This window comes from Ranitomeya imitator, chromosome 2, assembly GCF_032444005.1.
Source record: "Ranitomeya imitator isolate aRanImi1 chromosome 2, aRanImi1.pri, whole genome shotgun sequence".
Lineage (NCBI taxonomy): Eukaryota > Metazoa > Chordata > Amphibia > Anura > Dendrobatidae > Ranitomeya > Ranitomeya imitator.
This window is the reverse complement of record NC_091283.1, coordinates 133240478-133267855: the sequence shown is the minus strand read 5'-3', so window position 1 is coordinate 133267855 and position 27378 is coordinate 133240478.

Genomic DNA, 27378 nt, shown 5'->3' with positions numbered 1-27378 from the left:
TTCTTTGTCATGTTTTGCAACTTTTCTCAAACAATGAGCAAAAATTGCACTAAACACATGTACATAACATAACTCCAGGAAAAGGACTATGGCTTGTGGCTTGTTAAACATCCGGAAAAGTCACAACTTGTTTGCAGAATTTGTCATACATCAAAGTCCCTAATTGAGTGTTATTAATGTCACAAAAATGGCAAAAATATCATGAGTCAGATTCAATGTTTTTCATTTTTGTCAGTTTCTGCCCCCCCTCCCCCATCCTATGAAATGCAGGTGAGTGTAAGGCTGCCGTCACATTAGCAGTATTTGGTCAGTATTTTGCATCAGTATTTGCAAGTCAAAACCAGGAGTGGGTGATAAATGCAGAAGTGGTGCATATGTTTCTATTATACTTTTCGTCTAATTCTTCCACTCCTGGTTTTGGCTTACAAATACTGATGTAAAATACTGACCAAATACTGCTATTGTGACGTCAGCCTTAGAAAGGGGGCAGGGGACTTAGATTTGGGCTACGTATTTGGTCAGTATTTTACATCAGTATTTGTAAGCCAAAACCAGGACTGGGTGATAAATACTGAAGTGGTGACGTTTTACTATTCTAATTTTCCTCACCTGGTTTTGGCTTACAAATGCTGATGTAAAATACAGACCAAATGCTGAACGTGTGAACGTGGCCTTAAAGGGAACCTGTCACCCCGTTTTTTCAAGATGAGCTACAAATAGCGTTAAATAGGGGCAGAGCTGTGCTTTACATTAGTGTATTTTGTGAGCCTTTATTCCCCACCTATGCTGCCAAAATACCTTTGTAAAGTCGCCGTTTTGGGCTGTCACTCACGCTGGTCAGGTCATATGGGCGTGGTGACAGCGCTGTTCCTCCCCCAGATCTCCGTTGGTGGCGTAGTGGTGTGCGCATGTCCAACTGGACAACCAGCAGAGGGCGCCCTCTTATGATCTCGAGCCAGGGAGCTTTCTAGGAAAGTTCCCACGATCTAGGAACAGCCAGCAGAGGGCGCTTCACCGCAAATGAAGCTAAATATAGGTCATTGACCTACTTTACCTTCATTCGCTGGGGTTTTGCAGGCAGGAGTAGCGCTGCATTAACAGAACTCCTGCCTGCAAAATATTTTAACCCCTTCAGATGGATTTACATCGTTGGACCTTACAGATCATCGGAAGGTATGTATTTTCTTGGTTTATTATTTTTTTTTTATTTACAGAACGAGGGTCTTCAGTGAGTGGATTGAGAGTAGAATAAATTAATACAACAACCTTTGTGTTTTTTTCATTAAATTAATTTTTAATAATGTGTGTGTGGTTTTTTTTTTTAACCTTTTACTAGTATTGGATAAATAATGGATAGGTGTCATAATTGACGCCTCTCCATTATTAATTTGGCTTAATGTCACCCTACAATAGCAAGGTGGCATTAACCCTTCATTACCCCATATCCCACCGCTACACGGGAATGGGAAGAGAGTGGCCAAGTGCCAGAATAGGCGCATCTTCCAGATGTGCCTGTTCTGGGGTGGCTGGGGGCAGATGTTTTTAGCCGGGGGGGGGGCAATAACCATGGACCCTCTCCAGGCTATTAATATCTGCCCTCAGTCACTGGCTTTACTACTCTGGCGGAGAAAATTGTGCGGGAGCCCACGACAATTTTTTCCGCCATTTAACCCCTTAATTTACTAGCTAGAACGGCCAAATTTTGCATATACACACTACTGACATTAGTAGTGTGGAATATGCAAAAAAAATGGTGATATGAGATGGTTTACTGTATGTAAACCAGGTCTCATATCATGTCGGGTTTTAGGAAGTAGAAAGCAAAAGGCGGTAATTGAATTACCGGCTTTCTGCTATATCCGCTGGATGAAGTAATAATATATATACATATATATGTCTCAATTACATATATATATATATACCTATTCTATGTGTACACATTTATTCTACCTATTCTACTGTAAGCTGTCAGTGTGATTTTACTGTACACCGCACTGAATTGCCGGCTTTTCTCTCTAACAGCGCTGCGTATTCCTCGCAAGTCACACTGCTGGTCCATGTGTAATCCGTATTTTTGGGGCTTCCATAGACTTTCATTGATGTTTTATTTGCGCAATACGGTGACAAACGCAGCATGCTGCGATTTTCTACGGCCGTAGAAAGCCGTATAATACTGATCAGTTTAATACGGCAGATAGGAGCAGGGGCATAGAGAATAATTGTGCCGTATTTTTTGCGAGTTTTACGGACGTAGTTTCTGCGCTCTTACGTCCGTAAAACTCGCAAGTGTGACGCCGGCCTAACTGTGCTGCCATGTTCTTTTTAGAAAGATTAGGCTTTCTCCAGGCAATCCTCCAAAATAATCCAGCCTTGTTCTCGCTTTTTTTTATTCTACTCTCATGAATGTAAACATTTCACATTGTAAATGGGCAGCACAGTTGCTCAGTAGTTAATAATGTAGCCTTGCAGCACTGGTGTCCTGGGTTCAAACATCTACAAGGACCTTGCATGTTCTCCCCGTCGTTGCATGGGTTTCCTCTGGATGCTCTGGTTTCCTCCCAGACTGCAAAGACATACCGATAGAGAATTTAGATTGTGAACCCTAGCGGGGACAGTGATGCTGATTAGTGATACTCGTTGCTCGAGATTTCTCGAGCATGCTCGGGGGTCCTCCGAGTATTTTTTAGTGCTCGAAGATTTAGTTTTTCTTGCCGCAGCTGAATGATTTACATCTGTTAGCCACCATAAGTATATGTGGGGGTTGCCTGGTTGCTAAGGAATCCCCACATGTACTTATGCTGGCTAACAGATGTAAATCATTCAGCTGCGGCAAGAAAAACTAAATCTCCAAGCACTTAAAAATACGCGGAGGACCCCCGAGCATGCTCGAGAAATCTCCAGTAACGAGTATATTCGCTCATCACTAATGCTGATATCTGTAAAGTTTTGTGGAATTAATGGCACTAAATAAGTAAAAGAAATAAAATAACTGAGGCCGTTAGAGTCTGAGCTGTAGCTGAGGACAGTGATCATAAAGTCTGTAAAGTGCTGTTGAATTAATGGCACTATATAACTTAGTCAAATAATAAAATAACAGGCCTTTAGAGTCTGAGCTGTAGCTCTTGTTTTTTTTTGCAATTTCTCAGAGCATTGTATGGTGAATTTGCTGGGGCATCTACTCCCAGAAAGATTATAATCTGTCTTGAATGTTTTTCCCACTTATTAATAATCTTTCTCGCAGTAGAAGGATGCATTTCAAATTGTTTGGAAATGGACTAACGACCCTTCCCATGTTGAAGGGCAGCAAAATCTGCTTCTCTAAGACCATTGCTGATGTACAGGTCCTTCTCAAAAAATTAGCATATAGTGTTAAATTTCATTATTTACCAAAATGTAATGATTACAATTAAACTTTCATATATTATAGATTCATTATCCACCAACTGAAATTTGTCAGGTCTTTTATTGTTTTAATACTGATGATTTTGGCATACAACTCCTGATAACCCAAAAAACCTGTCTCAATAAATTAGCATATTTCACCCATCCAATCAAATAAAAGTGTTTTTTAATAACAAACAAAAAAAACATCAAATAATAATGTTCAGTTATGCACTCAATACTTGGTCGGGAATCCTTTGGCAGAAATGACTGCTTCAATGCGGCGTGGCATGGAGGCAATCAGCCTGTGACACTGCTGAGATGTTATGGAGGCCCAGGATGCTTCAATAGCGGCCTTAAGCTCATCCAGAGTGTTAGGTCTTGCGTCTCTCAACTTTCTCTTCACAATATCCCACAGATTCTCTATGGGGTTCAGGTCAGGAGAGTTGGCAGGCCAATTGAGCACAGTAATACCATGGTCAGTAAACCATTTACCAGTGGTTTTGGCACTGTGAGCAGGTGCCAGGTCGTGCTGAAAAAATGAAATCTTCATCACCATAAAGCATTGACCCTGCCCTTGATGAAACACAGTGGATCAACACCAGCAGCTGACATGGCACCCCACACCATCACTGACTGTGGGTACTTGACACTGGACTTCAGGCATTTTGGCATTTCCTTCTCCCCAGTCTTCCTCCAGACTCTGGCACCTTGATTTCCGAATGACATGCAAAATTTGCTTTCATCAGAAAAAAGTACTTGGGACCACTTAGCAACAGTCCAGTGCTGCTTCTCTGTAGCCCAGGTCAGGCGCTTCTGCCGCTGTTTATGGTTCAAAAGTGGCTTTACCTGGGGAATGCGGCACCTGTAGCCCATTTTCTGCACACGCCTGTGCACGGTGGCTCTGGATGTTTCCACACCAGACTCAGTCCACTGCTTCCTCAGGTTCCCCAAGGTCTGGAATCGGTCCTTCTCCACAATCTTCCTCAGGGTCCGGTCTCCTCTTCTCGTTGTACAGCGCTTTCTGCCACATTGTTTCCTTCCAACAGACTTACCATTGAGGTGCCTTGATACAGCACTCTGGGAACAGCCTATTTGTTGAGAAATTTCTTTCTGGGTCCTACCCTCTTGCTTGAGGGTGTCAATGATGGCCTTCTTGACATCTGTCAGGTCGCTAGTCTTACCCATGATGGGGGTTTTGAGTAATGAACCAGTCAGGGAGTTTATATAAGCCTCAGGTATCTTTTGCATGTGTTTAGAGTTAATTAGTTGATTCAGAAGATTAGGGTAATAGGTCGTTTAGAGAACCTTTTCTTGATATGCTAATTTATTGAGACAGGTTTTTTGGGTTATCAGGAGTTGTATGCCAAAATCATCAGTATTAAAACAATAAAAGACCTGACAAATTTCAGTTGGTGGATAATGAATCTATAATATATGAAAGTTTAATTGTAATCATTACATTATGGTAAATAATGAAATTTAACACTATATGCTAATTTTTTGAGAAGGACCTGTATCTTCTCCTTGGCACTTTGAGTTAACAGACACCTGAATGCTCCAAACCAACAAACTGCCAAAACTTCAGCTTTTATAGAAGTGGTCTCAATTGTAGAGATGAGCGGTGTTCGAGTCGAACTGTTCGCCAATTTCAAATTCGAGCTGTTTTGGGCGGAGTTCGAGTCGTTCAACGAACTCGAACAATTTGCTTAAAATTCGGCTGTTCAAGTTTCTGTTCGATAACTGTTCGTTCACCAAAAGCCTTGCTTGATTTGCACATTAAAACTGTTTATCATTGTTAATAGACTGTTTCAGTGTATAGTGGGTGGGGGGGCGGGGGATAGATCTGTGCTGAAATAATGCCGATCTCCATTTTTTTTTTCTTTCCCACATTTACAGTGGGGTAGTGCAGTCTCTCAGCCTATCAGCAGTGCACACACACACAGCAATGTGCATGTGATGTACACAAGCAAGGGCATGTGTCATTGGCTGTGTATGTCACATGTCCTTGCCCTATAAGAACCAGCCATTTGCCCCGTCGCCACCATTTCCTCTCTGCTGCAGCTTAGTGTTAGACGGCACCGCTGCTGCTGTGGGCGCTATACAGTCTAAGAGTGTTTTTTTGGAGCGAATTTTCAGAGAGATAGGTTTAGGGAGTCGGGAGAAGTCGGGACTAGTTGTAATATCAGCCCTTTTCAGGGTAGGTTACAGCAGTTCATAGCACTGTTTGCCAGGCAGGTCTGTGCCAGTGCTGTGCAAGTGTTTGTCACAGCATTTGGTGTAATCTAGCTCAGCCAATCCTTTTGGGCCAGTAGCATTGTCTGATAGTCATCTGAGTAGCACGCCTGTGAAGCTAGCTACACCGCCTGTGTATCTGAATTTTTACTGCATCTAAGCCAGTTAATAGTTTTGGGCCTAGGAGCAGTGTCTGCACGTCAGCAGAGTAACCCGCCTGTGAAACTAACTATACCGCCTGTAAATCTCTATTTTTACTGCATTTAATCCAGTTAATAGTTTAGGGCCTAGGAACAGTGTCTGCACGTCAGCAGAGTAGCCCGCCTGTGAAACTAACTACACCGCCTGTGTATCTACATTTTTACTGCATGTAACCCAGTTAATAGTTTTGGGCCTAGTACCACAGTTTGGCCACTCAGTTCTGCTCGGTTTTCATCCATCGGTTGTTGTGTCAACAACTACAGATACAGAAACACAATCTCGGAAACAGATACCATTGCCGAAAAGCAGTCCCGTCTGGATTACACGGGACCAGTGGGGTAAATACCCTGAAATACTTCCTCAAATATCACAAAACAAAAAAAATGAAGTATAACAACTCACAAAGTACATATAAAATTCAATATTTATTAATGCTCATCTAGCAACATTAAAATTTGTTAGAGACAAAGAGTCCAGTTATATGATCACAACAATAAACATAAGACAGAAATATGAGAATATTGAGAATGGGTGCAATAAAAAAACCATGTTGCACCATGGATGTAGCAAAAGGGGAAGTATATAAAGGCTCGGTGGCACAAGAACAGTAACTGCCAATGGGGTAAAATAAAGTGCCCAGTGCTAAACAGTATCCCTAGCAGCTATATGGAGTGCAAGCATCCTAATCAAATAAAGGGTACTTACCCTTTATTTGATTAGGATGCTTGCACTCCATATAGCTGCTAGGGATACTGTTTAGCACTGGGCACTTTATTTTACCCCATTGGCAGTTACTGTTCTTGTGCCACCGAGCCTTTATATACTTCCCCTTTTGCTACATCCATGGTGCAACATGGTTTTTTTATTGCACCCATTCTCAATATTCTCATATTTCTGTCTTATGTTTATTGTTGTGATCATATAACTGGACTCTTTGTCTCTAACAAATTTTAATGTTGCTAGATGAGCATTAATAAATATTGAATTTTATATGTACTTTGTGAGTTGTTATACTTCATTTTTTTTGGTTTGTAACTACAGATACAGAGTTGCCAATTAGTTAAGCACTAAAATGAGTGGCAAAAGGCCTGCTGCTGGTGGAAAGGGGAATAGGCGTGTTGGAAAGGGAATTAAAAGTTGTGTCCGTGGGGTTGGTGGTAAAGCAACAGTAACATCTGCAGATGAAAGACCATCTTCCAGCCAAAGTAAGATGTCTACTTCTTTTCGTGGACAATCTGATATGATCCCTTTCTTACGACCATCGCTACAAGCATCGCCAAAAATTCCAGATGAGGCACAAAAACAGCAGGTGCTTGAACGGATATCAAGTGCTCGTTCAAGTGGGCTCTCCTCCATGTCAACTTCAACATCACAACTACTCCAGTCCTCAGAGTTGTCACCCCAATCGCACTTGTTTCCTCACAGCTCCCAAGTCTCCAGCCGCCCGTCTGAGCATGGGGTAACACACGTGTTGAGTCTGTAGAGCTGTTTACGCATACTATAGCCTGGGAATCAGAGGTCTGCTCCAGAGCTTCTGTGGATCCAGACAAGGAAATGATCTGCACTGATGCCCAGAATCTTTGTGAGTCGGATCCAGGCCCAGATGAAGAAGGTTCTGAGCATAATGTAGACCCTCGTTCCCAAACTGTAACTCCTGTTGGTGGAGACAATGAGGAAGATGATGATGAGACTGAGATACCTGATTGGAACGAAAACTTGACTTTTCGGTCGGGGCAGGAAGAGGTTGGCTCTGAGGACGACAGGTGTGAGAACACACAGGATGATGATGACAAGGTTGTAGACCCCACTTACTGTCAACCCCCAGTCCGCCAGTCCATGAGGTCAGCAGAGGAGGTGGAGGAGGATGCTAGTGACGAGTCTGACGACGAGGTTACGTTGCGCCTTCCTGGACAGAGACGGAGTGCTGGAAGCACGTCAACAACTGCATCCTCAACCCCAACTGTGCCTCAGACCAGAAGTTGTGGTGGCTCTTCAGGTCGCACGGGATCTAAGCCTTGCATAGCCTGGGCATTTTTTGACATTGCAAAGGATGACCCAACTCATGTTGTCTGTAAGATTTGTCAACAAAATCTCAGTAGAGGACAAAAAATGACTAGCTTGAGTACTTCATGCATGAACCGTCACATGGATATGAGGCATAAGTTGCAGTGGGAAGCTCACTGTGCTACAATGCAGCCTAGTGGGCTGGGTCAACCACCGTCTGCCCCATCAAGTGCATCCGCATCCTCTTCATCCTCTGTGACTGTGGGGACAGCAGTCACACATGGTTTTGGACGCAGACCTTACACCTTTTTACCCGCAACAGCCAGTGTGATTGGCAGGTCATCAGGACATTTGCAAGTGGAAACACCTGCTGTTGTTGAGCGCTCTCCGACATCAACACCACATTTTGATCAAGGCAACATAACATCTCCGCCTGCACCTTCCTCACAGACCAGCAGTTTGCTGGGGACACCCTACTCAACTCCATCTAAGCACGGCAGCCAGCCTCTGTCCCTCAGATGTGGACAAGTAAAAGACCATTTCCTCCTAGCCATGACAAAGCTAAGAGGTTGAATTTCTCCATCTGCAAGCTGTTGGTTACAGAAATGCTGCCTTTCCACCTGGTGGACACAAAGGATTTTCGAGACGTTATGTCCGTCACAGTGCCCCAGTACCAGATGCCCAGTCGCCACTACTTCTCAAAGGAAGCTGTGTCTGCGCTACACCAGCATGTCGCACACAACATCACTGCTTCCTTGAGAAACTCTGTGTGTGACAGGGTGCATTTCACCACAGACACTTGGACGAGTAGACATGGACAGGGGCGTTACATGTCGGTGACTGGGCACTGGGTAACTACGGCGACATCAGGAGAAGGGGCTGCTGTCCAAGTCTTGCCGTCCCCACGAGTTGCTCGTCCATCCTCTGTATCTAGAAGTTCCTCCACTGCTTCTGCCTCCTCAACCTCCTCTCGGTCCTCCACCTGCACCCAAAGCCTGTCTGGTAATGTCACCCGCGTTGTAACTGCGCAGAAGGAATCCTGCACACCTCCTCACTATGCTGTCACCAGGGCTCAACGGCATCAGGCAGTGTTTACATTGAAATGTCTGGGAAATGTGAGTCACACAGCTGAGGAGTTGTGGTCAGCTCTGGAGACCGAGTTCCATCAATGGTTGTCTCCACTCAACCTGCAGCCAGGGAAGGCTGTGTGCAACAATGCTGCAAACCTGGGTGTGGGCTTTCACCGGGGCAATGTCACACACGTGTCTTGTATGGCTCACGTTTTGAACCTGGTTGTCCAGCAATTTTTATCCCACTATCCCGGACTAGATGGGCTTCTTCAGAGGGCACAGTCGCTGTGTGCTCACTTCCGCTGTTCGCATCCCGCAGCTCAATGACTTACATCTCTACAGAAGTCGTTGGGCCTGCCAGTTCACCGGCTGAAATGCAATGTGCCCACACGGTGGAATTCAACTCTGCACATGTTGCAGCGACTGTGGCAGCAATGACAAGCCCTGGTGCAATACGTTATGATGTATAGCCTGGGCCAACGAGATCAAGAGGTGGGGCAAATCACGCTGCAGGAGTGGTCTCAGATCAGGGACCTATGCACCCTTCTGCACAGTTTTGAAATAGCAACGAAGATGTTTAGTGCTGACGATGCCATTATCAGCATGACCATTCCGGTGATTTACATGCTGGAGCACACCTTACACAGTGTTCGGAGTCAGGTGGTGGAACAAGAAGAGGAGGAACAGGAGGAGTCGTATGCGGAAAGGGATAATATCTCCAAGGTCAAGAAGGTTGGCAGCAGCAAGACGGCTGGCATTGGAGGCTGGGGGAGAGGGATTACCGAGGGCGCATGGTAGCAGCCAAACTGTTGAGGAAGGTGCAGGAGGCGAGGAAGAAGTGGAGGATGAACTGGTGCTGGGCATGGAAGACTCATCAGATGAGGGAGACCTTGATCAAATTTCTGTTGTGCGAGGTTGGGGGGAGAGGGCAGATGAAGGAAGCATGATTCTCACTTCGCCACCACCAAGACAACAAGGACTTGGTCCTCCTGGATGCGCAAGACACATGAGTGCCTTCTTGCTGCACTACCTGCAACATGACCCTCGGATTGTCAGAATCCGAAGTAATGCCGACTACTGGGTTGCCACACTCTTAGATCCCCAGTACAAAAGTAAATTTGGCAAAATAATCCCTGCCATAGAAAGGGATTCACGCATGCAGGAGTATCAGCAGAGACTGTTACAGAATCTAACATCTGCTTTTCCACAAAACACCAGTGGTGCACGTAGTGAATCTCTGAGTTCTAACTTGCCAACCGTGGGACTATCGAGTCGTCACTCAAACCGTAACAGTAACATCGTATCTGGTGGTAACAGCGATTTTTTCCAATCGTTTCAAGATTTTTTTAGACCATCTTTTGCAAGGCCACAGGAGACAAGAAGTCTGACACACAGCCAACACCTAGAGAGGATGGTACAAGAGTATCTCCAAGTTAACATCAATGCCATGACTGTGGAACTGGACCCTTGCTCATTTTGGGCTTCCAATCTTGAAAAATGGCCTGAGCTCGCCACTCACGCATTGGAGATGCTGTCGTGCTCCACAGCCAGCGTTCTCTCTGAACGTGTGTTCAATGCTGCTGGTGCTGTGCTGACAGATAAGCGCACGCGGCTGTCCAGTGACAATGTAGACAGACTAACGTTCATCAAGATGAACAAATGTTAGCGCTATATAAAAATAAAGATTATTATAAAGATTATTATTATTATTATTACAAATCCTAGATCTGCAAGGACTTTTCTACCCCTGTGTCATCTTGGGGAGACTAAAAGCTTGATGATTTTTGAAAATCACCTCACCAACCGTTTTAAAAAACTCTGGCGAAATTGATGCCACTTAAGTGGTGTATGTGGACGAATTTTTGGAAAAAATGGAGACTCTTTATTTAGTCCCCTTGCTGAGTTTTACATGACGTTGCCATCATCAATTCCAGGTGGGTGGGGTCGTCTGCAGAGTTGTTTACTCATACTATGGCCTGGGATTCAGAGGTCTGCTCCAAAGCTTCAGTGTCTGCTAGTCAGCAGAGTAGCCCAGCCACCCACCGCCTGTTTACCTAAGTACTATTTTTAACGGCATCTGGCCCAGGAAATCCTTTTGGGCCTAGTAGAATTTAGTGCTACTCAGCAGCGTACCCCACCCATGAAGCAAGCTACACTACCTGTTTACCTAAATACTATTTTGTAACGGCATCTAGCCCATGAAATCCTTTTGGGCCTAGTAGAATTTGGTGCTACTCAGCAGCATACTTCACCCATGAAGCAAGCTACACCGCCTGTTTACCTAACTACTATTTTGTAACGGCATATAGCCCAGGAAATCCTTTTGGGCCTAGTAGAATTTGGTGCTACTCAGCAGCGTACCCCATCCATGAAGCAAGCTACACTGCCTATTTACCTAACTACTATTTTGTAACGGCATCAAGCCCAGGAAATCCTTTTGGGTCTAGTAGAATTTAGTGCTACTCAGCAGCGTACCCCACCCATGAAGCAAGCTACACCGCCTGTTTACCTAAGTACTATTTTGTAACGGCATCTAGCCCAGAAAATCCTTTTGGGCCTAGTAGAATTTGGTGCTACTCAGCAGCGTGCTTTACCCATGAAGCAAGCTACACCGCCTGTTTACCTAACTACTATTTTGTAACGGCATCTAGCCCAGGAAATCATTTTGGGCCTAGTAGAATTTAGTGCTACTCAGCAGCGTACCCCACCCATGAAGCAAGCTACACCGCCTGTTTACCTAAGTACTATTTTGTAACGGCATCTAGCCCAGAAAATCCTTTTGGGCCTAGTAGAATTTGGTGCTACTCAGCAGCGTACCCCACCCATGAAGCAAGCTACACCGCCTGTTTACCTAAGTACTATTTTGTAACGGCATCTAGCCCAGGAAATCATTTTGGGCCTAGTAGAATTTGGTGCTACTCAGCAGCATACCCCACCCATGAAGCAAGCTACACAGCCTGTTTACCTAAGTACTATTTTGTAACGGCATCTAGCCCAGGAAATCATTTTGGGCATAGTAGAATTTAGTGCTACTCAGCAGCGTACCCCACCCATGAAGCAAGCTACACCGCCTGTTTACCTAAGTACTATTTTGTAATGGCATCTAGCCCAGAAAATCCTTTTGGGCCTACTAGAATTTGGTGCTACTCAGCAGTGTACTTCACCCGTGAAGCAAGCTACATTCTTTCTCAATCTAACCCCTTGGCTCTGGGGTGTCCACTCTCCCTCCAGCTCTCTCCTTCTCACAGGCGGACTACCGCGTGTTTTCACACTGTGGCGAATCTTTTGGGCCCAGGCATAAGAAGTCGTCTAGGTAATGGATAATATGTGCCGCATTACAAACGTCCATGACGACACATTCGAGGAAGCAACTAAACGCCTCAAATAGTGAGCAGGATATGGAGCACCCCATGGGCAAACAGCGATCTATGTAGTATGCTCCTTCACAGAAGCAGCCCAATGGGAGGACACTATTCGGAGGCACAGGTAGTAACTGGAACGCCCCCTCAATGTCTGTTTTGGCCATTAGGGTGCCCCTTACCAACTTCTTGACCCGCCTGATTGACTCGTCAAAGGGGGTACAGTACATAGTACTGTACTCAGTTCTGCGTCGATGTTGCCGTTTACTGACCTGCCCCTTGGATATGACAAATGGTGGATTAGTCTGAATGTATTGGGTTCATTTTTTGGCACAACTCCCAACGGGGGTACCACTACGTCTTCTAAGGAAAGTGTTCTGAATGGACCCGCCGCCATTCTACCTAAAGATATTTATTTGTTTTATTTTTTTTTTGTCAAGACGTCTGGGTGTTGATAGAGTGATTTTAGATTTTTACTCCAGCCTTTCTTGATTTTAGAAGGGCATGACATGCCTATATCTGTGTCTAATCCTCCTTTTACTCCTCCACCTCTTTTCTTTTCGCATGACTATATGTAGTTGTGAATTTTCCATGTGTTTGTTGTGTCTTCTGAGCAGTTTGTCAGCTTTTGAACACCTTTTAAGGTGTTTTCTATGTGTTTTATATGTGTTTGTATGTGTTTGCCTGCCATTGGTTTCAATGGGGTTCGACGGTGTTCGTCGAATGTTCGACGAACATTCGTCGAACACGTCCCAGTTCGACGAACCGAACCCGAACACTAGGGAGGTGGCTCAACACTACTCAATTGCTGATGAATATTTCATCAAACATAAAGATACCAAATGTAAATTTTTGGTGAAGAATCAACAACAAGTAGAACACAATTGTGGAGTTGAACGAAATTTATTGATTATTTTAAATTTTTGTGGAAATTCAAAAAGTGAGTGGGGCATGCAATATTATTCGGCCCCTTTAAGTAAATACTTTGTTGCGCCACAGTTTGCTGTGATTACAGCTGCAAGTCGCTTGGGGTATGTCTCTATCAGTTTTGTACATCGAGAGACTGAAATTCTTGCCCATTCTTCCTTGGCAAACAGCTCGAGCTCAGTGAAGTTTGATGGAGATCGTTTATGAACAGCAGTTTTCAGCTCTTTCCACAGATTCTCAATTGGATTGAGGTCTGAACTTTGACTTGGCCATTCTAACACCTGGATACGTTTATTTGTGAACAATTCCATTGTAGATTTTGCTTTATGTTTGGGATCATTGTCTTATTGGAAGACAAATCTCCGTCTCAGTCTCAGGTCTTTTGCAGACTCCAACAGGTTTTCTTCAATAATGGTCCTGTATTTGGCTCTATCCATCTTCCCATCAATTTTATCCATCTTCCCTGTCCCTGCTGAAGAAAAGCAGGCCCAAAACATGAGGCTGCCACCACCATGTTTGACAGTGGGGATGGTGTGTTCTGGGTGATGAGCTGTGTTGCCTTTACGCATACATATCGTTTGTCATTGTTGCCAAAAAGTTCAATTTTGATTTCATCTGACCAGATCACCTTCTTCCACATGTTTGGTGTGTCTCCCAGGTGGCTTGTTGCAAACATTAATTGACACTTTTTATGGATATCTTTGAGAAGTGGCTTTCTTCTTGCCACTCTTCCATAAAGGCCAGATTTGTGCAGTGTGCGACTGATTGTTGTCCTATGGACAGACTGTCCCACCTCAGCTGTATATCTCTGCAGTTCATCCAGAGTGATCATGGGTCTCTTGGCTGCATCTCTGATCAGTCTTCTCCTTGTTTGAGATGAAAGTTAAGAGGGACGGTCGGGTCTTGGTAGATTTGTAGTGGTATGATACTCCTTCCATTTCAATATGATCACTTTCACAGTGCTCCTTGAGATGTTTAAAGTTTTGGAAATCATTTTGTATCCAAATCCGGCTTTAAACTTCTCCACAACATTATCACGGACCTGCCTGTTGTGTTCCTTGGTCTTCATGATGCTCTCTGTGCTTCAAACAGAACCCTGAGACTATCACAGAGCAGGTGCATTTATACGGAGACTTGATTACACACAGCTGGATTATATTTATCATCATTAGGCATTTAGGACAACATTGAATCATTCAGAGATCCACAATGAACTTCTGGAGTGCGTTTACTGCACTGAAAGTAAAAGCGCCGAATAATATTGCACGCCCTACTTTTCAGTTTTTGAATTTCCACAAAAATTTAAAATAACCAATAAATTTCGTTCAACTTCACAATTGTGTTCCACTTGTTGTTAATTCTTCACCAAAAATTTACATTTGGTATCTTTATGTTTGAAACATGACATGTGGGAAAAGGTTGAAAAGTTCAAGGGGGCCGAATACTTTCGCAAGGCACTGTATATGTGTATATATATATATATACATATATATATATGTATATATATATATATACATACCGTATTTTTCGGACTATAAGACGCACCGGACTATAAGGCGCACCCAGGTTTTAGAGGTGGAAAATAGGGGAAAAAAATATTTGAAGCTAAAAAATGTGGTAAAATATTTAATAACATAAATGACATACTATTATATGTGGTGTTATTATATATAATAGTATGTTATTATGTTGGAAGCTGCGGGACCAGTGTGGTGTCTGTAAAGTACTGTATGAAGACGCTGGAGGGTGAGTATAAGGATGGGGGCACAGGGCTTATATTTAAAGCACCACTCCAGCACTGCAAAATAACACTGGAGTGCTGCTTTAAAATCCCATGGGAGAACTATAACTCCCAGCATGTCCTGCAGATCCTATGACATGCTGGGAGTTATAGTTCACCAAAGGAGTGGCAGAGTGCTTTATTGTGTTTTGTAAAGACTAACCTCTTAAATGTGGCAGCCAGCCACACTGTGGTGAGGTTAAAGCTGGAGCATCCCATTACTGTACACAGAGCAGTCCCTCGTTTCCTTTCCATAGCACAGGTTATGAGGAAGCTGCAGATTCTAGTGGAGACTGGAGAGCCTGAAGGACCTGTGATGATGTCAAGAAGAGGGAGGGCTCTGAGCTGCCATGTGATGCTCCAGCCCGCCCACTCCTGACATCATCACAGGTCCTCCTGCACAGCACTCAGCGTTCAGCCCAGGCATGGCAGGCAGGTATGCAGCCATCTCCTCTCTCCCTTGGCCCCTGCTGTTGCCTCCTCTCCCCCAGACACACAGACCTGCCCAGCTGCTGCAGGAATCAGCGCTGGAGAAGCCATGTGTGTCCCTGCTTAAGCATTTGCTGCTCCCAGCTCACCCTCAGCTGATAGGTGGGCGGGGAGCCGCTAATGAATATTCACTGCACTTAATCATTGGGAGCACATGGGCAGCTGGGACATCCTGAAGTGGGATAACAGTGCGATCCCACTCACTGCTGCCCCCCTCCCCACATGCTACATCCGTACCATAAGACGCACCCACACTTTCCTCCCAAATTTGGAGAAAAAAAGTGCGTCTTAAAGTTTGGGCACCCCTATCAATCTTAAGCTTAATGTTTTATACAAATTGTTTTTTTGCAACAGCTATTTCAGTTTCATATATCTAATAACTGTTGGACACAGTAATGTTTCTGCCTTGAAATGAGGGTTATTGTACTAACAGAAAATGTGCAATCTGCATTCAAACAAAATTTGACAGGTGCATAAGTATGGGCACCATTATCATTTTCTTGTTTTAAATACTCCTACCTACTTTTTACTGACTTACTAAAGCACTTTTTTTGGGTTTTCTAACATCATTGAGCTTTGAACTTCATAGCCAGGTGCATGCAATCATGAGAAAAGCTACTTAAAGTGGCCACTTGCAAGTTGTTCTCCTGTTTGCATCTCCTCTGTAGAGTGACATCATGGGCTCCTCAAAACAACTGTCTAATGATCTGAAAACAAAGATTATTCAACATAGTTGTTCAGGGGAACGATACAAAAAGCTGTCTCAGAGATTTAACCTGTCAATTTCCACTGTGAGGAACATAGTAAGGACATGGAAGAACACAGGTACAGTTCTTGTTAAGGCCAGAAGTGGCAGGCCAAGAAAAACATCAGAAAGGCAGAGAAGAAGAATGGTGAGATCAGTCAAGGACAATCCTCAGACCACCTCCAGAGAGCTGCAGCATCAACTTGCTGCAGATGGTGTCACTGTGCATTGGTCAATTATACAACGCACTTTGCACAAGGAGAAGCTGTATGGGAGAGTGATACGAAAGAAGCCGTTTCTGCAAGCACGCCACAAACCGAGTCGGCTGAGGTATGCAAAAGCACATTTGGAGAAGCCAATTTCTTTTTGGAAGAAGGTCCTGTGGACTCATGAAACCAAGATTGAGTTGTTTGGTCATACAAAAAAGCATTATGCATGGCGGCCAAAAAGCACAGCATTCCAAGAAAAACACTTGCTACCCACAGTAAAATTTGGTGGAGGTTCCATCATGCTTAGGGGCTGTGTGGCCAATGCCGGCACCGGGAATCTTGTTAAAGTTGAGGGACGCATGGATTCCTCTCAGTATCAGCAGATTCTTGACAATAATGTTCATGAATCAGTGACAAAGTTGAAGTTACGCAGGGGATGGATCTTTCAGCAAGACAATGATCCAAAACACCGCTCCAAATCTACTCAGGCATTCATGCAGAGGAACAATTACACTGCTCTGGAATGGCCATCCCAGTCCCCAGACCTGAATATCATTGAACATCTGTGGGATCATTTGAAGAGGGCTGTCCATGCTCGGCGACCATCAAACTTAACTGAACTGGAATTGTTTTGTAAAGAGGAATGGTCAAAAATACCTTAATCCAGGATCCAGGAACTCATTAAAAGCTACAGGAAGTGACTAGAGGCTGTTATTTTTGCAAAAGGAGGATCTACTAAATATTAATGTCACTTTTCTGGTGGGGTGCCCATACTTATGCACCTGTCAAATTTTGTTTGAATGCAGATTGCACATTTTCTGTTAGTACAATAAACCTAATTTCAAGGCAGAAACATTACTGTGTTATTAGATATATGAAACTGAAATAGCTGTTGCAAAAAAAACAATTTTTATAAAACATTAAGCTTAAGATTAATAGGGGTGCCCAAACTTTTTCCTATAACTGTATATACATTGTGTGCATTGGTCCTCTTTGGGGCACTTTGACTTTATTTGTATTGAGTATTTTTAACCTTATAAACTTATAATAAAGATATATATTTTATGAGACTTTATCGCACCAGTTTTTTTGTCGGTATCCAGCCTATGGACCAAGTATGGTGTATTCTAGAGACACAATACAAAGGTATGCCTACAACACACGTGGTCTTCTCAAAAAAGAGGTCTTTAGGACCATTTATATCATGTTAATGATTGCCACTTTAATGAATCCTAAAATTATACACTGCAATCATTTGGAGATCAGGGAGCTTGTTGTGTATGAAAAAGCCATGTTGTCGCCACTGAACATTATTTTTATTGCTCGTCATTATAATCTCTTGTATTAGGATCTTAGCAAATATTACGGATGTAGATGTCCTTTTCTTATTAATTATAATCACGTTTTTATGGTGCAGTTGAACAGGTTTTGACAATTCCTGTCACCTGTACCTATCATTTGCATACGTCCGGAAAGGGAGAAACCAATCTGCTATATGTTGGAAGCTTATTCCTACATCAAATAGATTTTTTTAAAGAACTGCAGCAAAACCTTTACCCATACCTCCCAATTTTACAGAATAAAAAGTGGGACAAACTATGTGGTGGGCATAGCGTGACAAATTTTGACCACACCCCTCCCGTTTTTGGTGCAGATTTGACGAATATAGGGACATAGAAATACACTACTCTGTTCAGATGTGTCTCTGTGTAACAGTACAATTTGCTTGTGATTTCACAGCCTACATTCAAGTATAGAAAATTCTCCCACATTTAACAGTGCAAGCTGTGGTTCTCAGATTTTACTACTGCCTACATTGATGCAGGTTGTGGGTTCGATTCCCGGGGTGACCAGATCTCAAGAAAGAGAGAATTTCTTTTTTATTTAATTGAATGTATGTGTGGGCAGAACAGTGATGCTGGCCCTATATCCAGAGGAAAAGGAATTGCAGAGCAATAAGACAAATAGAGACAAGAAATCACAGAGAGAGAGTGAGTGGAAATCGTGACAATTCCCTAACCTGACGGGACAGAAGGACTGTCCATTCAAATCAGGTCAGAACCTCTGGGAAGCTATGACTTTACTATATTCCATAATTAACCTCTGATATACACTGTATGCAATATTATTAGGCAAGTGAGTATCTTGACCATATAATCATTTTTACGCAGATTTTCCATTCTCAAAGCTATATAAACTTGAATTATTGGATGAAGAAGCTCACGTGATGTGTATTTGTGTAATGAGGAGGGTGAGGCCAAAGGATACAACACACTTTATCAAGGGGCGCAGAATTATTAGGCAGCTTCTTTTCCAAAATGGGCCAAAAAAAGAGATTTAACTGACTCTGAAAAGTCAAAGTTTTACGGAGGAATGAAGCACTCTGAAACTGCCAAGATATTGGGGACGTGATCACAGAACCATAAAATGAGAAAATGTTGAGAAAAAGATGCAAATTATCTGCCAAAGATTTGCAGTGTATAGAATTATTATGCATTTTGTTGCATAATAATTCTACTCACTTATAGTTGTCCAATTCTATACACAGATATTCCGGAAAGAAAGACAAAATTTCACTTTTACATTCTTAAATATTCAGGTTTATTAATCTTTTGGATTGACAAACAGCATTGTAGTTGTTCAATAATACAATTAATCAAAAATACGTATTGCCTAATAATTCTGCACAAAGTGAAGATGATATTTAATGCTTCTATCTTTCATAGAACTTGGTATATATTTTGCATAGGATTTATCTAGATTTCCTTGTGAGTTTTGATGAAGCATAAATATAATGGACATTGTCAGATGCCAAAATCCGACTTTCATGAATTTAAATCATTTTTGCAGTGCATTAACTTAGTGTGAGGGACTACCTACGATATGTGGCTGTGACTCACCTATCATTTTTGCAGTGCATTAACTTAGTGTGAGGGACTACCTACGATATGTGGCTGTGACTCACCTATCCCCAGCCCTCACCCATCCAGCTTCTCTGATTAAGCTTATGTGACTTTGTAATGTACTCTGTATACACCAAATGTTTGTCCGAAGCAGACCTGGATCGGTAAGAAAACTAAGACCCACTGCACCGCCGCAGTGGGTAACCATGCACGCACCCAGGGGAGGGCTGGGCCGGGTTGCAGGAATGCATATGTCCCCGGGCCGGTGTGTAAGCAGCTGCTGAGGGCCGCTGGAGGACCTGCACTGCAGTGTGTGATGAGCAGGAACATGAGGGTGGGACATGCAGCGTGCACCTGTGGCTGGAGCCATGGCCGGCTTCAGTAATGTGCAGGCTGCGGTGAGTGGGGGCAGCTCCTGGCACACAGGAGGATGGTTGCAATACTTACATAGTGATCGCACACAGCCTCCTCCTCTTCTGTGTGCAGCACTGTGCAGATCTGTCCCTGAAGTCCTATCTGCCAGGACCTGGAGGGGGAGGAGCTACAGTGTGCAGAGCAGCAGCACAGGACAGGAGGGCAGGAGAAGATGAGAGGTAGGCAGCTCTGTGTGCCCACTGCCCAGCACATTCCAGCTATTCTCTCCAGCTGCTCATCTCAAGTTTGCTGTGCTAAGTAGCAGGGGGAGGGGGCATTTGACAAATTAAATATGGCAGGTTAGAGTATGTGTTTTTTTTTCTGAGTATGTGTGGTCTCCTATGTGTGTTTTCCTGGGTGTGTGTGTGTGCAGGGGTGTAACTACCACGGTTGCAGTGGTCACCGCTGCAATCGGGCCTGGCAGTTCAGGGGCCCGGTACATCAGAGGCACGCGACTCCCCCCATCGCAGACGCCGCATTGAACTATACTGGCGTCTATGATGCCAGTACAGTTCAAAGCAATGATGGAGGAGAGAGCGTCAGCTGACGCTCCCTCTCCCATCATTCCCCTCTGCTTCTGACACTGTAGGTGCGCGATGATGTCACTTCATCACGCACCCGCTCAGTGCGGGACCCAGGCAGTGCAGCATCTGCACAGGTGATGGCAGTCGCCATATTGGCAGAGCTGGTGGCGGCTTCTGGGACTGGGAACAGGTGGCACCGGGGCTGGCGGGTGGCACGTGGACCGAGCCACCCAAGAGGGGGATGCCGCAGCAGCTCAGCCATGTGGAGGATCCGGGGATGAACATGGAGGTGTATGGGACTGGCGACAGTGAGGTGTGTCTGCTGCCCATGTGTCGCCGTCCTCGGCCCCCAGCGTCCCCGGCCCCCTGTGACACCAGCCCCGTTTCCTCCCTGCTCTCCTGTGCCCCATGTCCTCGTAGGTCCCCAGATTTAGGTCATTGTGCTCCGGATCCCCGAACACGCCTTGTCCCTCCTCCCCTGGTTCCCCAATGCTCCCCATCTCCCATGCCCGGAGTCCTCCTGCACCCCCATGCATTCCCTGCCCCTTGTCCCTGTGTGACCCGTTTGCCCTACTCTCAAGTCTCCCCTGTCCCCTTTCTCACCGTGTGTTCCCCATCTACCATGTCCTCGTAATCCCTGTGCCCCCTTCTTCCCTGCTTCTATGTCTCCCCCCGTCGTCCCCTGTCCCCTTGCAGCCCCGTCTCCCTGTGCATCCCTATCTACTCTGCCCTAGGAGTCCCCTTGTGTCCTCTTGTGCCTGTCTCCCTTGCTCCCTAGTCCCTGTGTATCCCCTTGTGCCCTTCTTCCCTTCTTCCTACTCCCCATGAGTCCCCTTGTGCCTGTCGCCCTTGTGCTTGTGTCCCTTGTCTTCGTGTGTCCCCTTGTGTCAGTCTCCCTTGCCCACTCATCCCTGTGTGTCCCCTTGTGTCAGTCTCCCTTGCCCACTAGTCCCTGTGCGTCCCCTTATGTCAGTCTCCCTTGCCTACTAGTCCCCTTGTGCCATTCTCCCCTGCCTCCTAGTCCCCGTGTGTCCCCTTGTGCCTGTCTTCCTTGCTCCCTGGCCCCTGTCAAGCTTTTTCCTGTCTCCCCTAGCCCCCTTGTGTCCTTCTCCCCTGCCCCCTAGTCACTGCTTGCCTGGTCTTTCTCACTGCCCCTGTATAGAGGAGCTGCATTATACTATGAGCGGGGCTTCATTATATTCTATGGGGGTTACATTATATTGTAATGCAGGGCTGCATTATACTTTTGTGGGGTGGCTGCATTATATTCTGTACAGTGGCTGCATTATACTATATGTGGGCTGCATTATACTGTATCGAGGACTATGGGGTGCATTATACTATGGGAAGTGAATTGTACGACGTGGATGACTATGGCGGTGCATTATAGTATATGAAGCACTATGAGGAGTGTATTATACTATATGGAGGACTGAGCAGTGTATTTTAATGTATGGAGGACTGTGAGGAGTGTATTATACTGTATGGAGGACAATGAGGGGTGCATTATACAATATGGAGCACTATGAGCAGTGTATTATACTATATGGAGGAGTGAGGAGTGTATTATACTATATAGAGCACTATGAGGAGTGTATTATACTATATGGAGCACTATGAGGAGTGTATTTTAATATATGGAGGACTGAGGAGTGTATAATACTATATGGAGGACCATGGGGAGTGTATTATACTATATAGAGGACTATGGGGAGTGTATTATACTATATGGATGACTATGAACTGTGCAGTATATTATAAGGAGGACTATGGGGGTGTGCATTATACTTCTTATATGGATCCCCATGACTTCTATGTAAGCCCCTGATGAGTATAATGGTTTATTTTCTTTTATACATTACATAATGGCAGTACGGGGGACAAATATATACCAGGATGGTGCACAGTATAGCTACGCCACTGAGATCACACTATACAACTTTGCAATAAAATGAACCCATAAGAAAAAATGCACTAAGGGATCCAAACCATAAAACAATCAATTTATTAAATACATAAATACAAAATCTCATAAATCATAACAACATGCGGGATACCAAGATGGAAAATTCTACAGAATGGAACAACAGGTCAAAGGCAAATTCATATAATCAATAGTGCCAGCACCCTACCACAAACATAACTAACATACAGTATATAGCCATATTTATATTGGTCAGACAAGGTGTATAAGTATACTGGTAAATAACATCCAGTGACCAAAATTGTGAGGGTCAGGAAGGGAAACTAAGCCACATAATCCAACATAATTACCTTAGACCTGTGGTGCCACTGCCCCTACGCGTGTTTCGGCTTGTGTGCGCCTTCTTCCGGGGAGTCACTGAGGTCACACTATACAACTTTGCAATAAAGTTATAGTGTGCAAAATGAATAGGGAAAATGTGAATTTGGGTGGAAAATATTTTGGCATGGTGGGGGGGGCCCATTTGAAAGTTCGCATCAGGGCCCATAATTTTGTAGTTATGCCACTGTGTGTGAGTTTTCCCGGGTATGTGTGTTTTCCTGGGTGTATGTGTGGTTTTCTCAAGTGTGGGCGCGTGCATGTGTGCGTGTTTTTTCTGTCTTTGAGCGTGCATATGTGTGTGTGAGCGTGTGGACAGCCCATAATTTCACTTTCAAATATCAAATTTGTAATGTGTATATATATATATATATATATATATATATATATATATATATATATATATATCAGTCCCAGAGTACCCTGTATGGCGGATAGTCATCGGCCCCGGCGTATCCAGCGTAGCAATTAGTGATCGGCCCGGCGTATCCCGCGTGGTGAATAGTGGTCAGCCCATCCAGAAACAGCGTGGTGCATAGTTGTCGGCCCCGACATATCCCTTGTGACATAAACGGCATAATTAAAGTGCCCCTGTCAGAAGGATTGTGCACAGTAACCTACAGACAGTGTCAGCTCGGCACCGTTATACTGATTACAATGATACCTGGTGATGAAATCTGTCTTGTGGTTGTTGTCTGATCTTTATTTTCAGTTTTGTGTTAATGACATGCTTGTACTCCGGGGCGGCCCGTGGGGGGGTCTTCATATGGTGCTCTGATTAGGTATTCATAATTCAGACTGCTAATAGCTCAATGCTCCCTCACTGATCTGCCCCCTAGTTTACATAATAAATATTTTATATACGGTTAATAAAAATCCACTGATCGGGGGTACAAAAAAAACCCGTTTGGGAGAGAAGAAAAGACAAATCGCGGCGCCCTAAGTGCGTAAACACAATATTATAGTCTTTAAAGGGTGCACAATTTTATGCACTCACCTGATAAAAGACTAAAATGGCTTTAGATCGTGTATCCTCCAAATTCCCTCTGAGATACTTTTCAATATACAGGGCTTGCAGCTTGCCTCGGGTGGATCCAAGTGAGAGAGCCAGAGTAAGGCTCACACAGGATGAGTAGTTCAAGAAAAGCACATCCAGCCCATGAATGGCAGCGCTTCCCAGGACTCATATTCAAAGATGATATTTCATATTTTTTTATTTCATAACTTAAAATAGAAGAGATACAACGCGTTTCGGATACAGTATATATCCTTCTTCAGGTATCATAAAAACACAGTACAAATCCTACTAGTATAAAATTTAATTACACTTATATATAGTATCAAACCTTTTATCCCAGTCTCAGAAACTTGATTTGGGGTGTGGACCAAGTTCAGGAAAACACCCACTGATTGATACAGCCTTGTTAACATTAATGCAAGAAAGAGAGCAAAAAAAAAAATATATCAAAGAAAGAAAAAAAAGAAAAATATATCAAAGATAAAAAAAAAAAAAAACACCCGTTTTTTGCTCTATTTAAGAACTCCACATAAAGTTTGATCCTTATTTTTATAAATGTTTTTTCTTTTTGGATCCAACTGTTTTTTTAATTTACATATAGAAGGGGGAAAACTTTGAAAAATTTGGTGGCCCCCAGTAAATTAAAAAAAAACAGTTGGATCCAAAAAGAAAAAACATTTATAAAAATAAGGATCAAACTTTATGTGGAGTTCTTCAAGGCACCGGAGTTTTTAAATGTAACTCAAAAAAATGTTGTACCTGTGGGATCCTTGACCGCGTATGCCGAGTACGGTCTTTTCCTACGTATGTAACCTAACCACCAAAAACTGCCCACCGACCCAACCTTTCCTTAAATAAAACATAACCAATTATTCTTTTGGATATTTTGGCCACAGCGGCCAACTTTTATTAACAAAATTAACATAACATAAATACAACAGTATAAATTCGAGGGGAGGGTTCTTGGAGCTAAAAAGATCTGGCAAAACCCACAAGATAAGATCGACCACCATATTACCCTCAGCCGTGAAAACCAGCTCGAGGGCACCGTACATCCCGTTCCGGGAAGAGAAAAAACCACCAACAGCTCCCAGGGTAAAACCCCGTCCAGAGCCCATACCAAAATGCCAGATCCAACCCCACCACATTTTAAATTGCCTGTAATTCTGCTCCAATTCCTTCCCCCAACCAATCAGCGTCAACTCCAAGAACCCCCACCCCCCCACTGCCACTGTGACAATAAATGAATAAAATGCAAATAATGACCAAACACCCGCATACAAAGTGTAAACCCAAAAATGTCTTTTTTTTTTTTATATAACTTCCCTCGCCATATCAATATATAAACTCTGCCCCACAATTCCCCCCCCCTCGTTAAACAAAAAACCCCAAGCACAAGCCTACAAGGGAGGGTGGGTGGGTCTTCTTTCTTCTGGATTAAGGTAGGGAATGGCGGTTTTCCCGCACTTTCCCTACTACCTCCCCCTTCTAAACCCCTCCCCCCTTTCCATTCTCCTATCCCCAGCCGGAGCATCATTTAAAAAGACCGCCCGGCTCAAAGCAGTCATGGGGGGCCTCCTCCCAGCTGCGCTTTGTTCCAGCCCCCATCTTGACCGCGTATGCCGAGTACGGTCTTTTCCTACGTATGTAACCTAACCACCAAAAACTGCCCACCGACCCAACCTTTCCTTAAATAAAACATAACCAATTATTCTTTTGGATATTTTGGCCACAGCGGCCAACTTTTATTAACAAAATTAACATAACATAAATACAACAGTATAAATTCGAGGGGAGGGTTCTTGGAGCTAAAAAGATCTGGCAAAACCCACAAGATAAGATCGACCACCATATTACCCTCAGCCGTGAAAACCAGCTCGAGGGCACCGTACATCCCGTTCCGGGAAGAGAAAAAACCACCAACAGCTCCCAGGGTAAAACCCCATCCAGAGCCCATACCAAAATGCCAGATCCAACCCCACCACATTTTAAATTGCCTGTAATTCTGCTCCAATTCCTTCCCCCAACCAATCAGCGTCAACTCCAAGAACCCCCACCCCCCCACCACACACGAACAGCCCTGACCACCTCAGGCTCGTGAGTGCCCCAACGCCACCAACGCCCGTTCAACTCCTTCTTGCAATGCTAAAGTCCACAAATCAATCCCAATCGCGTTTAAGTGGACTCCGTCTTCCAACCAGTAGTTACCAAGCCCTGACTCCAATTCAAAATGTCTAACACTAATCCCCCCGTTCCTAGAAACAAAACCCGCTATTGCCCTGTTCAACTTGACCCTAGCCCTATTAATACCCTTCAAAGATCTAGCCCCCCTCCACCGTTTTCTCGGCACAATATCTGACCACACAATCAACACCCCAGGAAATGATACCTGCAACCTCAACAAATCGAACCGTATGTCCCTAATCAATTCCCTAACAGGCCGCACACCCCAGTCATTCCCCCCCAAATGCACAATTAAAATGTCAGGTTGTCTATCTAACCGAACCGCCTTAGAAAATTCAGGAAGGGCCCTGCCCCACACCATCCCCCTATATCCCAACCACCGAATGACAACTTGACGCCTACTAAAGCCCAGTTGCCTACCGTCCGGCCTGACCTCGGCCCGCAGCACCCCACAATGAACGAACGAATGTCCGAAGATCCAGGCTAAGTAAGGGGACATACCTGCAACAAGATGCATGAAGAAAAAACACTGGGGTCAAATACAAAATCATAATCACACCACTGAATTAATGACGGACGTAATTTAAGTAACGATTGGAAGTCCACCTGCCAATTCTACAAATATCTTCCGCGCCCAAACCCAAACTATCAGCTTCTGATGCCGCCCCGATACGAAATGAATGCGACCCAAACATATCCGGAGAAAGGCCCAACTCCTGCAAGCCCCTTCTTAACACTGCAATGAACTGAAAGCGTGACAAAAATGACCCCTCTGCGTGACACAACAAAGGGCCAGATCTGCCTGACCATAACTGCCAGTATGCTTCCAGACAACCTCTAGGACACATCAGAGACCCGTTAACCCTCCCCAGCACGACACGTCTCCCTCTCCCAATTTGGTCAGTCTTTGAACGCCGAATCCAAAAAACGATACCCCCCGTCCAAACTTCCACATCCTCCGCCAACAAACCCCCAGCTCTAACTTTGGACGCAGACACCAGTTCCCCAACGCGCATGGCCCCAAAAAATGCTAATGAAAAGGCAAGGTGGAACAACGCCAACTCAAAACCCGAACCACAAATAATCTCCAAGACTCCACCCAACCGTTCTAAAAGGCTAAACGAAATGGGGCAGCGGCGGTCAATCGTCTGATTACCTCTCCTAAAACCCCTAAGTGCCTGTCTGACCAAAAAATGTTTTGTCGCGTCCACCAACCCCTGCAACTTAAAAGCAAAAGCCAATCCAGCAACAAATTTATTAACCTTCGAAACTGACCAACCTTCTTCAGCCGCCTTCCCGATCAAGAATAATACTGCCAACATCCTGTCTTCTTCAGACACCAACTGGCCCCACACCGACACCCAACTTTGCCATACCCGCCAAGATGCTTCATATGATGCCCATGTTTGGCTCGTAACAGACTCCTGAATCAACCGGCCCGCTCGTCCATAATCACATTCCAGAGATGCAAAGGGCATTCCTCTCCCGAGATCTCCGCGTCCGGCGCCAATTCCCGAAAACGGTCCCACTGGAAACGAGACAATGCATCTGCTATTGAGTTCTGCACACCCGGCACATGCACCGCCGAAATACAAGCGTTCAGCTCCAAGCACCGAAAAACCAACTCCCTCAC